The following is a 15,282-nucleotide window of genomic DNA, read 5'->3' on the forward strand; positions in this document are numbered from 1 at the left end:
GACGGGGTTTCACCATGTTGACCAGGATGGTCTCGATCTCTTGACCTCGTGATCCACCCGCCTCGGCCTCCCAAAGTGCTGGGATTACAGGCTTGAGCCACCGCGCCCGGCTCCTATTTGCTTTTTTATGCTTTCTGCAAAGCCTTAAAAATTAGACACCTGAAAAGGGCTAAGGGGAGAAGAAGAAAGCCACAGGATTCACTCTGGATATAGAACTTCCTGATGGTAGGGGCTATCAAATTCTTGTCTGCACACCCTGTGCCTTGCATTGGGGCCTGGCAGAAAGTAGGAGCTAAGTACATTTAGAAGGAAGAAAGACTGGAAGGAAGATGGGAAATGAAGGAGGGCAGTCAACAGGGCTTGCATAGAGATCCTCTTGTAGAAAAAAAATATAATCTGTGAAAATGCCTCATTTTTACGCAATGAGAAAATCAAAGAAGGGCCACTACCAATGTAAGTACATAGTCAGATCAAGTTAAACAGCCAGTTACCCTTGATTTTGCTAACATGTATTTCCTCCTCCCCTTTCCCATCCCACTCCAATCCTGATCTTCATCTGGAACACCCTACTCAATTTAAAATACCACCTCTTTAGTGAAGACTTCCCCTGAAAGAAGTCGTCGGCCTAGCTTTGCTGCTTCCATAACGCTTTGAACATTATGTAGAATATTTTTCACTCTTCTGTTTCCTTCCTTTCAAAGACAATAAGCATCCAGCACCCAGATACTGACTTTGAAATACCATTCTCACATGGTTAATTCTAGGGCTCAGGCAGGAAAAATACAAGAGAAGCTTGGAGCATCTTATAGTGCCAGGAAATAAGGAGACATTCAAAAAACAAATGGTCTGGGGCATGCCAAGGGGATACAGGCACCAACTGAAAGAGTTCTCAATGGCCAAGGCTGGAACAGTTTATGCAACAATATAAATAATACGATGTTGAATTACAGCCCAAAGTATAAAATGAATATCTACGAGTCCACACTGATATAAATAAAGAATGGAATAAATGTGAAGGGACAAATCTTCCTTAAAGAAAATTTTCAAACAGTATATAAAAATACTGCCCTCTTCAGGAGCAAAATTTAACCCTTCCCCTTCCAAAAGGTAGCTCAATTAGTGATTTACTTACAAAGAAAAAATAGTGACGTTACAGTGGAGAAAACTGGCAAATATTACCTCAACCAAGCAATCAGTTTAACATTACCAAGGATGTCACACAGATATCAGGTGATAAGGGCAATTCACTCAGTGGTATTCTTTCCAAAAACCCATAACCCCAGTCTAATCACAAGAAAACATCAGACAAATGCAAATTAAGGCACATTCTATAAAAATGACTAATCAGTACTCCTCAAAAATGTCAAGGTGATTAAAAAAAATAGTGTGAGAAACAATTACAGATCAGAGGAAACTAAGGAGGAGACATGACAACAAATTGCAATATAGTAGTATCCTGGACTGGATCCTGAAGAGAAAGAGGATATTATAGGAAAAACTGGTAAAATCTGAAATGTCTAGAATTGAGTTAATAGTAATGTACGAATGCTGGGTTCTCAGTTTTGACAAAGGAACCGTGGTGATATGATGTGACAACCTTAGAGAAAACTGACACTGGGTGAAGGCATATGGGAATTCTCTGTACTGTCTTTGCCACTATCTTCTATAAATCTAAAATTATCCCCAAATAAAATTTATTTCAAAAAAACGAAGACAAAGAGCAGCATCTGCAGAGCTGAGAGTATCTTTTTCATCTCTCCATGATCAGTTCATAAATACAGAGCAGACGCTTGGTGAATGTTTTTTGAATGATAAAAAGGTAGACGGATGGATAAATGAGTGGAAGAAAGAAAGGAGGGATATAGAGTGGGTAGGGGTGAGGGAGGAAAGTGGCTGGTAGAGAACCATAAATTGACCCATAGGTTTCCTTTATAAGCATAGTATGGATTAAATGAAAACACAGCTGATACATTTTTGTTAAATCTAGATCCAGTTAGTTCTATAAGGATGGAATCAGCCTAAACACTGCCATTTATTTCTCACAATGCTTGGTATAGTATCAGCCACAAAGTAGGTGCTTAACCAATATTCAGAAGAAATATCCATAACCCCACCATCCTGAGAGAACTAACATCTTGGTGTATAACTGCCCATAAACTTATTATTTGCATAAATGTATTTTAATTACTAGGACTTTGAAACAAACATTGGATCATGCTATAAATACTGTCTTTGTTGTTGTTTTGAGACAGAGTCTCACTCTGTTACCCAGGCTGGATGGAGTGCGGTGGCACAATCTCGGTTCACTACAACCTCCACCTCAAGTGATTCAAGCGATTCGCGTGCCTCAGCCTCTGCAGTACCTGAGACTACAAACATGCATGCACTACCATGCCCAGCTAATGTTTAGTATTTTTCAGTAAAGACGGGGTTTCACCATGTTGGCCAGGCTGGTCTAAATCTCCTGGCCTCAAGCGATCCACAGGCCTTGGCCTCCTAGTGTGCTGGGATCATAGGCATGAACCACTGCGCCCGGCCTAAATATTGTTTTGTATCTCTTATTGTATTGTGAACTGCCTTCCATGCCAGTAATGTTCTACAACCATTGTGAGTAATGGCTGAATGGCATTCCATTGTATTGATGTACCAAACTTTTTTCTATTTTCTTTTGAAGGACAATTAAGTAGTTTTTATCTGCTCAGTCTTGTGAAAATGAATTTTGCTACAGTCCTATCAGATAACTACTGTATTATTTCAAAGACACTCTTTAAAATATTTGCCACCTTTTCTATTATATGTAATTTTCTTATTCCTAAAAATTGAAGCATTTTCTGTCTAAATGCATGTTTGTGTCTTAAATGCAAATAGACAGATTCATATTTAATTTAATACAAACAGGTCCACAGCTATGGTCATCCTTTTAGGAAATACCTTTATTTGAGATTTCTTTTTCCACAGAGATAAGGGCTCAGTATCTAGGGCTCTTTTAAAAATAGAGCTTAGTATGCTGAGTAGCCTCTTACTAAATCAGGCCTAGGGCAAAGTACTCAACCCTCCAAGCCACAATTTAATCATGGAGGAATATATTATATTCCTCCATATTGATGCAGCTGGTCTACTCCATGGACTTGAATTTTGGGTGTATTAGAGAGGGTGCTCTTAAAAACAAAAGAAAACATCTCTGGACTATCTGTCATTATCTTGAAAACTCCAGATTGGCTCTATGTCTTCCCAAGCTCCTCAAAATGCGGTACATGCCCCAGCAGCATGAATGCGTCAGCCTTCCCTGGGAGCCTTCAGAAATGCAGAATCCCAGGCCTTCTCCCCAGACCTGCTGAATCAGAGTCTGCATTTTAATAAGAACCCAGGTGATTCATACATACATAGAGGAAATAATATATTCCTCCATGATGGAGGAAATAATATATTACTTATTTCATAGAGCTGTAGTGAGAATTAAATTAGCAATACTAAACATGAAAAGTCCAGTACATACATAGTGCAACTAATATGATTATTGGTGATAGAAACTCCAGTGGTGAGCCCAACAATCTGTATCTTTATCTGTGCTAGGGTCGTGAATAATCCTGATGCAACTGGTCCACTCCATGGACTTGAATTTGGTGCTTATTAGAGAGGGTGCTCTTATAGACAAAAGAAAGCATCTCTATACAGATAACTGTCATTATCTTGAAAACTCTGGATTGGCTCTATGTCTTCCCATGCTTCTCAAAATATGTGCCCCAGCATGCATCAGCCTTCCCTGGGAGCCTTCAGAAATGTAGAATCCCAGGCCTTCTCCCCAGACCTGCTGAATCAGAGTCTGCATTTTAATAAGAACCCAGGTGATTCATACACCCATGGAAGTTTCAGAAGCACTGCTTCTCCTCAACCTTCTATAGCTGTGGGTCTCAAACCTGAAGACGTTTGGGTATCACCTGGAGAGCTATCAAAAATACTGCTGCCAGGTATCCAGAGGCTCTAGTTTAATTGATCTGGTGTTTAGCTAAGAATTAGTTATTTTAAAAGATCTTCAGGTGATTCTAATGCGCAGGTTTCAAACTTATTATTTGTCTGTAGCAGTTTCTAAAAGTATGGTCCAGCACAGACCACCTGCAGCAGAATTACCTAGAAGCCTGATGAACTTGCACAACACCCTACCCACACACATACACACATTCTGATCCCAGACCTTTCCAGGTACCACCAATATGTCCAGTGCATATCCAGTGAATATCCCATGTGATTCTCATGTATGCTATAATCTTAGCACTAGCTGTCTAGGGTCAAAAGGAGAAAATGAGTATTTGCTTAAAAGAGGGTTCACTGCATAAATATACATAATGGTAAGAAATTCCTGACTTTAGAAAAATTAAAATATGGAGAAGCAAGCAATTTGCAATAAAGAAAATACAGGATGAATTTCATATTTGATATCCTGCTGGTTTAGAACTCTTTGTAAAGGCAGGAGCAGTATATTCATCTTTCCATGTCTAGTTACCTAAGCACAGTGACTGATAGTCAGCAAATATCTACTAAATAGATGACAGACTAGTAAATTTCTCCAGGCTCAAATACATGGACTCCCCCTCTGCAAAGATCTTGGGCAGGGATCCTGGGAGACAGCTAGAGGGGAAAAAGTGACGCCTGATCAACACAGACCTGAAGCTTCCATACAAAACTGGGATGCAGCATCTCAGCAAGTTACTTTTCCTTCCTTCATTCTTCTCTCAACATTACAGGGTCTCCATTCAATGGCATTTTAATCCTGGGATTCTCCTAGGTTAGAATGTGAGAGTAAGATAAAAAAGAGGGCTTCCTATGGTAATCAAGAGAACTCTTGAGAAGATTACCAGTCTAGGGCTTCTACCAAATTAAGAAGCTGTCTTCCTTGAGTTCTTGTGGTCCATCTGGCCACACCACCTGGTACTGTTCCACCAGGGACATCTTTTTATTTTGTTCCCCTTTGCCAATCGTGACAGATAGCGTCTGCCAGGCAAACTGGGCATTTATTTAGCAACCATCACTTCAACTTCACATTGCTTTTATTCAAAAAAAGCATTTAAGACCAGACGTGGTGGCTCACACCCATAATCCCAACACTTTGGGAGACCAAGGTGGGCAGATCACAAGGTCAGGAAATCAAGACCATTCTGGCCAACATGGTGAAACCCCGCCTCTACTAAAAATACAAAAATTAGCTGGGTGTGGTGGCACGTGCCTGTAATCCCTGCTACTCAGGAGGCTGAGGCAGGAGAATCACTTGAACCAGGGGGTCGGAGGTTGCAGTGATCTGAGATCATGCCACTGCACTCCAGCCTGGTGACAGAGCGAGAATCCATCTAAAAAAAAAAGGCATTTACAACTCTATCTAGTGTAAAAAGGGGGAGAAGGAAGAAACTAGCATTTCTATTTCGATAACACTGAAACAGCTTATACAGCTTACAATAAGAAAATGCCTGGTGCAGTGAAAAATGCACTAGCTGGAGAGTCGGCAGGTATGTTTTAATTCTGCAGCTGAATCTAAGACCTTGAGGAAGTTCCTTCCTCTCCTGCAAAATGATGGGGTTGAATCTTTCATCTCAAAGGATTTCTTCCAGCTCCAGAATCACAGAATTTTAGAGACTGTTTAAGAAGAAAATACCCTATAGGTCACAAAACAACATAGACGATATTAAAGCTAAAATTAGAGTATCTAAAGGCTATTCAAAACCAGAAAAGGAAAAAACAACAAAAAACACATAAAGGTTATTAAATGGGTTATTCAGGAAGAACCTAGGCAGTATTAATCTAGAAAATGTCATTCCTACAGAGACACTGAATTTCAATTTTCAAATGACTTCACAAACCTGGGCCCTTAATCAAACATTTTGGATCACTTGCTCTTGTGCAACCTGTAGCAATTTACTTAACTTCTCTTGCCTTAATTTCCTTATCTATAGGATAATTCTTAACTGCACTTAACACAGAAACTGAGAATGAGGCCAGCACTCAACAAATGGTAACTACAAAAACAACATAAATACACTCTCTTGCAGTTAATTTCATTGACCTCTTCATTCAGTCCAATCCATCACAATGACAGACATGCTTAATGATGGGATGCACTCTGAGAAATGCAACATTGGCAACTTTAGCATCATATCAACATCTCAGAGTGTTCTTACACAAACCTAGATTGTATAGTCCACTATACACCTGGGCTATCTTGTATAGCTTGCTGTTCCTGGGCTAGAAACCTGGAGAGCATGGAGCCATACTGAATACTGTAGGCAACTGTAACACAATGGTATTATAAACAAATCTAAACACATAAAATGTATAGTTAAAAATACAGTATTACAATCTTCTGGAATCAGTACCATCTATATGGTCCACCGTTGACTGAAACATCATTATATGGCGTGTGACTGTACACAGTTATCTATCTTCAGTTTCAAGGTTATCTTTTCTTAAGTGCCAAAGAAAACAAAAGGATAAGTTCTAGTCTTACAAATGTTCTCAGGGTCTAGGTTTTACCATGCACAAATATAGAGTTGGACTAAATGATATCTAAATTATATAAATTAGAATATTATGTTAGATGCTACAAGTGGATGCCTAATTGCAAAGAATAAGCATATATCTGACCCTAAGGACAAAGGCAATGGGGTAGAAAAGAAGTGAAAAAAAATCTTCTTTTGAGCAGAAAAGACTAGGAATAAGTTTCTTACAGCAAACTGACCTAACATGGACTATACAGAGCGGAATGCTATGGAGGAAAATCTATCACTTACCCACAAAAGCAAGTCAGCTTGAAAATGCTTTAAAGTGGCCAGGTGCTGTGGCTCACGCCTGTAATCCCAACACTTTGGAAGGCCGAGGCGGGCGGATCACAAAGTCAGGAGATTGAGACCATCCTGGCTAACAAGATGAAACCTCGTCTCTACTAAAAGCACAAAAAATTAGCTGGGTGTGATGGTATGTGCCTGTAATCCCAGCTACTCGGGAGGCTGAGGCAGGAGAATTGCTTGAACCCGGGAGGCGGAGGTTGCAGTAAGCTGAGATCATGCCACTGCACTCCAGCCTAGGTGACAGAGTGAGACTCCACCTCAAAAAAAAAAAAAAAATGCTTTAGGGTAACTTTCCTACCCATAGGAGGCATAAATGCAGAAGGCAGGCATTGAATAGGAAAATGACAAGATCTATTTAACACTAAGCTAAACATAATTTAATCTTTCTTTGATGATTCAAAAGTGACTCCAAAATCTTTAAGTGGTTTAGGAATCAACTCAGAATCTATCTCAATCATTGGAGTAATGATTAGTTGGCACAATGCTAGGTAAGCCAGCTTACACTATGGGTAAACAGAATTTTAAAAAATGTTTTTCATAAATAATCACTGACTAGGAGTTCTGATTTTAGAACTGGCTTTGACACAAATTAACTGTGAGAACTTGGGCAAATCGCTTTCTCGTGTAATACAAATCAGCAGAAAGAAGCAAAACGTAACTGAAGAGAAACTCTGCTTAGAAGGTTTATGAAATAAATGTTCGTTTTTACTTGGCTGAGAGCATACAATTCATTGAAATGATTCAGTTATGATCAGTCTGCCAAGCAATTTGCCAAAAAAGTATACTGTGAGAAAGAAAAGAGGGCAAAATTGCCAACTTGTCTTCAGCAAGAAAATTTTCCACACTGATCCCATAAAACATGCTAATATGACAAATGGCTGTCTTTATAACTCAAACACTTGCTATAACAGGAAATGCACAAAGGAGATTACACATTTTTAAAGTATGGGGGGGAAATTCAAACACCTAATGCACTTCAAAGTCACAGACAGCTGCCAAGATGCGGAGAGATCACTAAGTGAAGAAAGAGTCCAACTAACAGCATATAAATTATTGTTCCTTGTCTATCGCTCTTGTTCAGATTTTAAAGCCCTAGAATTAAAGGCTAATGTTGCTGAAATTACAGAACATTTCCCAAACATTCAACCTTCAATAACTGCTCTGAATGAAATAGAAGAGTCAAGCAACCTTTCCCAAAAGATTGGCAATGAGATAGTGTTATGAGCTTTTTCTTTTTTTTTTTTTTTTTGAGACAGATTCTTCCTGTCACCAGGCTGGAGTGCAGTGGCGTGATCTTGGCTCACTGCAATCTCTGCCTCCGGGGTTCAAGCAATTCCCCTGCCTCAGCCTCCCGTGTAACCGGGACCACCGGCGTGCGCCACCACACCTGGCTAATTTTTTGTATTTTAGTAGAGACGGGGTTTACCCAGGTTGGCCAGGATGGTCTCAATCTCCCGACCTTGTGATCCACCCACTTCGGCCTCCCAAAGTGCTGGGATTACAGGCATGAGCCACTGTACCCAGCCATGAGCTATTTTTAACATAATCACAAGAACTGGCCTGAAAGATGATGATCTGTTGCAGCACTACAGTGTGACGGTGGAATCCATATCTCATTGAGAGAACTTAAGGCCCATTTTCAACCTAACACATGTGTACAATACTATAACATCTGATGCTGGTAAGGGTACACAGCTGCTAGGAGGGAAGCTGGCAGGGTCTTGGGGCAACATTTATGATATGCAGTGGTGTGCTGGAGCTGGCCCATACAGGCTTGTGGGAGCCAACTGTTAATGTCTCTTTCCAACTCAGCATTCCATGACTTCACATTGGTAGCCTGAAATTGGCCATGGTGAGAGTACTGATACCAAACATGTAAGAAAACACTACAAAATCAGGACTCTTTCCACCTTACAAGAGCGGTTGTTAATGTTTACCAGCACACTGCTGATTATAAGCCTTAAAATGTTCAAACTTTTTTGAGACAGTTTCATTCTGTTGCCCAGGCTAGAGTGTAGTGGCATGATCACAGTTCACTGCAGACTCAAATTCCTGGGTCAAGGAATCCTTCTGCCACAGCCTTGAGAGTATGTTGGACTACAAGTATGTGCCACCACACCTAGCTAATTTTTAATTTTTTTGTAGAGACAAGAGTCCTATGTTGCCCAGGCTGGTCTTCAACTCCTGGCCTCAAGCAATCCTCTCACCTTGGTCTCCCAGAATGCTAGGATTATAAGCATGAGCCACCAGGCCCAGCCTAAAACTCTGTAACACAGTAATTCTACATCTACACATCTTTTCTGTGGTAATGATTCAAAATATGGGTGATGAGGGGAGGAAAAGAAAGAGAGAAAAAAATTGATGCACAAGCAGTCCTAATAGTGAAGAAATTATGAGAAATCTAAATGTCAAAACCTTGGTAAAAATACTATCCTACATTCATTAAAAAGGATGTTGTAGAATGTAATACTATTATGCTAAAATGCTACAATAAAACAAATCTTAGTTTTAAAAAAATGCACAGAAAAAGATTAGAAGGAAATATACAAAAAGTTTGTATATAAAAAAATCTGAAAACTAGATTTTAAAAACAGAGAGATACAGCTGGAAATAAAACTAATGAATGGAACCACACCTAGTACAGTTCATTTATTTGTCAGTATTTCCAAAATGGTCATAAAATGGATTTTTCAAACTGTAAAGCATTTTTCAAACTGTAGGTAGTGAGCTATTTGTGATTTTTAAATCATTTACTGGGTCACAACTAGAATTTATCAAAAAGATAAAACAGAATAAAGGAAAGCATTATTTGGGGGGGGGGATGCGTGTGTGCGCGTGTGCATTCAGACATATATTGGATTATAACAGGTATTTTTAACTGTAAGTGACAAAGAACTCCAGCATTAAGTAACAACATAGCACAGTAACAACCATACCTCATCCAAGAAGTGAGAAGAAACCAATCACAGACACATTTGCTTTTGAGCTTTCATTTAAAGATCGTGCCATCAGTGAACTGATAACACTGTCCTGGATGTCCCAGGGGCTGCTGAATAGGCAACCCTGCCAATCTCAGGAGGGGCTTCTCTTGTGCCTTCCTTTGGTAAAGGCAGAGTTGGCTGTGTGACTTGGGGCCTTAAAACTCCATTTTTATGGAATAGCTGCAAACAGATTAATCCAAAGAAAATTTTCCTTTCGAAATGAAAACTGAAAAACATTCTAAGAAAATACAGTGGGAACAATTAGAACATGTGAGTAAAACTTAATGAAGCTTGTTTATATCCATCAACTCTTAGTTCTCACAGTCAAAGGGGATGTCATTACTTTATGCTTATACACAATTGGGAAACTGAGGTTCAGAGGGTTCGGCCCATTAAGCTGTTGGGAACTGAAGTCTGGCCTTACTACTCTACCCCAACACACTGGGAGCTGAGCAGAAAAAAAGTGGCTGCTTCCTTTTTCACTATAGGAAGCATTCTGACTGTAGGAGGTAAGATCATTCACATGTGAAGACGCTTTCATTCCCTTGTCTCTTTTCCATTCTCCTCACCTGCAAAACGCAGACAACACTACACACTTTGCAGAGTGTGTAAGGATAAGTGATAGCACATATGAGTGACCAGCTGCATGCTGGGCACAGGGTCAGAACTCAGACCATGGCAGTCCCAGCTGTTGGTAGCTAGCAATATGTCCTCTTCAGGAGCAGATACCCACTCTCTCATAGCCAGCCAAGGATTCACACACAAGTGAACAGTACCTCCAGACGCAAAGCTCCCACTCTGACTTGGAACAAAGAGGACTCATTCACCTCCTGACCTTAACAATCTACAGGTTCTCCCTTAGGCAGGCTAACTCCTGTCTTTTCCTTCATCTTCCTCCAAGCTACAGCCTCTAAGGGTCTCAGTGCTCTGTGCATCTCTGACATTAGATGCAGAACTGTGTGTAGATGTGTATTTGTCTGGGGTGAGGATCCACTGCTTCCAAAAAATTCTCAGACATTATGCATTTGTACCCTACTCCAAATTAAGAACCCCTGCTCTAAATTAGCCATGCAGATCACATACTTCCCCTGTATTCTGCCTCCTGTCACACCAGTAACCATGTGTGTAACTCATTAGACACAAATTGAGGTGTACAGACAATTTGGGAAAGCCTTTGTAAACTACATGGCCTTAACCAGACAACGGAATGCTCACATTAAAGACAAAACTTAAAATGAACCAAAACTAAGAGCTACCCTCTACTCACTGAAGGCCTACTGTGTGCCAGGCACTGACCCAGGTGCTTCCCATGAGCAATCTCCAGTCCTCACAACTCATTTATAAATGAATTCATCTTTCCATTTCATTTTCATACCAGGCATGATGCTATGCTATGTAGACACAATGGTGGGAAATCAAAGATAGGGTACCTGTCCAGGTGGAGCTTACCTTTAAATGGGAGACAAATATATTAATCAAAGATCACTCAAGAAAATCTAAAATTATGGGTCAGGTCTGGTGGCTCATGCCTGTAATCCCAGCACTTTGGGAGGCTAAAGCTGGTGGATCACCTGAGGTCAGGAGTTCGAGACTGGCCTGGCCTATATGGCAAAACTCTGTCTCTACTAAAAATACAAAAATTAGCCAGGAATGGTGGTGGTGCATGCCTGTAATCCCAGCTACTTGGGAGGCTGAGGCAGGAGAATAATTTGAACGCAGGAGGAGGAGGGTGCAATGAGCCAAGATCATGCCATTGCACTCCAGCCTGGGCAATTAGAGTGAAAGTCTGTCTCAAAAAAAAAAAAAAAAAAGAAGGGATACACAGTGCTATAAGAGCTCATAACAGGAGGAATAAACCTTTTTATAGAGGTCAGGGAAGAGAGTTCGAGGCAAAAGGTGCATGCGAAAGCCATGTGGCAGGGAACATGGAATGACTTGGGGCTGTATCCCCACAGGAGCTGGGCCACACAGAGTCTTGTAGGCCATATTAAAGAATTTAGCCCCTATTCTTAGAGCACAGGGAAGAAGTCATTCAGGTGTTTCATTATGGTAGTGACATGATCAGATCTGCTTTTCTAAAGAAAACTGTGGGGATGATGTGGGAATGAACGGGAGAAGCCCAGAGGAGACTCAAGGAGGCTTGTTAGGAAGCTGCTGCAGTATAGCAGAGATTGGGGTGGTGGCAGAAGAAATGCAGGCTGGCAGGCTGAGAGACGTTCAGGACATGAAAACCCAAACACACAAGGTGGTAGGGGGCAGACAACTGTCCGGCAGGATGACCAGATTTCTGCCTCATGTGATGGGATAGAGGCAGCATCATTCTGAGCCAGTGAAGCCAGAAGAGAACCAGCTTTGGGGCAAAGATTATAAAGTGCAGGAGGCGGCAAGCAGGCGGCTGGATAATGCGGCCTGGGATCCAGAGGGAGGTTCAGGAGGTTCAGGCTGGTGGGAGAAAACTGAATTACTTGTGAGGAAACGGTTTCTGGAGTTGCAGGCACAATGAGGTAACCCAGAAGAGAACTACAGGTTGAAGAGAGAAACTCAGAGGGATCCAACATTTCTCCATCCTACACATGAGGACACAGGGCTCAAAGAGAAGTGACTTTTTAGGGAACAAAGTGCTAGTAGTAGTAGGAGGAGGCAGAATCGAGTAAAACGTGAAGCCAGAGCACAAGTGCAGGAGTTCATACTGAAAAGAATGCCTATTTTTGGAAAAAAGAGGGTGAAAACCTTCAAGGAAATGCCATGGCTCAAAGGGAAACTGGAATTATGCTAAAGAGAGTGAACAAAATTAATGCAATAAAAGCAAGAACCACTGAAAATGATGACGTCTACATTTTATAGAAATTACTTCTCTTGGGTTCTGCCCTGCCCGCTGCCGAAGACTTCTTTATTTTTTATACCAGTCCATATTCTCCCTCTCTCCTCTCAGAATTCTTATATCATGTGTCTCTTAAGTGTCCAGCATTACACTAAATGTTGAGGATGCAGAGTGGGGACAAACAAGATTCTGTGCTAAAGTTGCTCACAGGCTGAGGATATGGGGCAGGCAGAAAAGCAAATCAACAATTACTTTGGAGACCAGTCAGTGCTAGGAGGGAGGCTGCTACCAGAACACAAAAGAGAGACATGAAATGGTGCAAGCCATCAGCCAGTGCTTCCCAGGGTGATGAATCAGAAAGGTGGGTTAGGCAGCAGCCAGGTGACAGAAGGGAGACAGAGGGATGTCTGAAGGCAGAGATGGGGGGAAAGCATGTGGCATTTGGTGGGCATAGGCGTAGCCAGAGCACAGGATGCATCTTGGGAAATATCACATGAAGCTGGAATGATGTACAGAAACCAGAACTGAAGAGACCTCAAATGCCAAGCTAAGCAGTTTCAATGTTATCCTGAAGTCAACTGGAACCCAAGAAGGGTTTTAAGGAGAAGAGTTACATGATCAAATTTACACGTAAATGCACTCGAGCAGCAGTGTGGAGGAGAGACGGGAACACTCAGGGCCACAGGTAAGAAGGGCAGCATGGAGACTATGAAACTCCTATGAAGCTGTCAAGCTCCAAGGCTTCTGGTGATCTTTCATACAATAAGATAAGGCATAGACAACCAACCAAAGTATCACCCATATCATTTCTTTGACCTTATCTTCCATTACTTGAATTTCTAGTTAACTTTCCACTGGTCAATGTCTCATCTCCTCTAGAAGACCTTAGGCTGTGTGACAACAAATACAATTGTATCTCAAAATTTCTGGCCCATAAAGAGGTGTTTATGACATGCGCTGAGTAATTCCAAGGCTTTCCTGAGATACAACCCTAACCAAGTGAAAGACAATGTGCCTGAACCCAACAGGCAAGGACAGGGACTGGTGAATCCCCCAGAGCACTTCAGAGGAGACCCCAGAGATTTGTTGTCTTTCAAAATATGCTGCTGTTGAAACATAAAGAAAGTGGATACATACTAAGCATCTGCTACGTGCTGGGCATTTTATTCACATTATCATGTTTAATCCTCACAAAACCTTATAAGGAGGTAGCATTTTCAACATTTAACAGATAAACTAAGGCAAAGAAAAGTTATGCAGTTTCCCCAAGGTAAAGGGAATGGTAGAAAGATCATAGGCTTTGGAATCAGACAATGTGGTCATGTGACTTTGAGTCTCAAATAGAAAATGCAGATACTAATTAACTAACCCTAATAACTAACACCTGTTTCACAGTTATTATAAAATGATCAAGTATGTGAAAGTCCCTTTTATATTAATTATAAAGCACAATTCAAACTCTTATTACTTTGGTAAAGTTGCATTTTGGGGAGGACCACTTATTTACCACATACAACCTGACCTACAGTGGCTTCCAAACACAGGTCATTTAATCCTGCCTGCTACGGACAACAGAACTTCATACTAGATTAAACTTTAAATTATTAATGGTCTTACTGCTATACTAATTTAGCTATAGTTTTGTGAAATCACCTGGGGGAAAGAATTTTAATAAAAATTCAATCTTCAGTCCTCAATTTAAAAAGGGCTTCCTCTGAAAAATAAAATGTAAATGTAGTTGATTATAAATGTGCTTAAAAAAAAAGTCATCCAAAGTTCAGGCTAAGGAATAACCAGACCATCAGTTAAAGGTTTCTCTTTTTTCAGCTTTGATATATTCAGATGGCTACGGAAATTATTCTACTTGACTTCACAACTTCATAACACTCATAAATCTTTGTTATTTTTAATTCATAATTCATAATCTCCTGTATGGCTAAGACAACTTCCTATATATCTGATCACTTCTAAAAGACACTTACAGTACTCTTTCATTCATTCAAAAGAATTTTATTGAGGGCCTCAGACAAGAACTAGACACTATGCAGACACAAATTCATAAGACTTGGGCCCTGCCCTCTTGGAGCTTACAGTCTAATATGGCACAAAAAGGAAATTGTACAAAGTACTAGACCTGCAAATGAGGATCAGGTAATAAATGCAGTGACTTCAGATAGGGATAGATCATATATGGCCACACCATGAAAATGCTTCACAGTGGAGATAGAATTTCAATAAAGACAGAGAATTTCTTAGGATTCTCACAAGTAGAATATGTTTTTGGAAGATGATACAACACGAGGAAAAAGAAAGATACAAAAAAAGGTTTTAGGTGTATTTGATAGGAAGGGGGCAGAGATTCTGGAGAAAGATAAGATTAGCTGGAATAATGCTTTATCAGGAAATAGTGGAAAATAAGGCAGGAAAGGTAGCTGGGAGTCAGAAGGAAGACACCATTGGGCTCTTGGTCAACAAATGACATACTAAATGTAGGTAGTTCAAGGAGATTCTTCTATAGTAGCGTTGTACAAGATGGCAACAAGATTCTAAGTGTCCAGGAATGTGATACGAGGAATAAAAATAAAAACATAGGGATAAAATACATCAGAAGGGAAATGGAAATAACTTTAACACTAATCGAGAGTAA

General features: G+C 40.5%; 1 protein-coding gene across 5 annotated transcripts in view; it reads right to left on the reverse strand.

Moving 5' to 3' along the window:
• The window catches only part of ATG7 (autophagy related 7), a 272,173-nt gene that overhangs the window by 215,934 nt on the left and 40,957 nt on the right, over positions 1-15,282 (reverse strand). The window lies entirely within an intron of this gene.

This window comes from Cebus imitator, unplaced genomic scaffold, assembly GCF_001604975.1.
Source record: "Cebus imitator isolate Cc_AM_T3 unplaced genomic scaffold, Cebus_imitator-1.0 Scaffold281, whole genome shotgun sequence".
NCBI lineage: Eukaryota > Metazoa > Chordata > Mammalia > Primates > Cebidae > Cebus > Cebus imitator.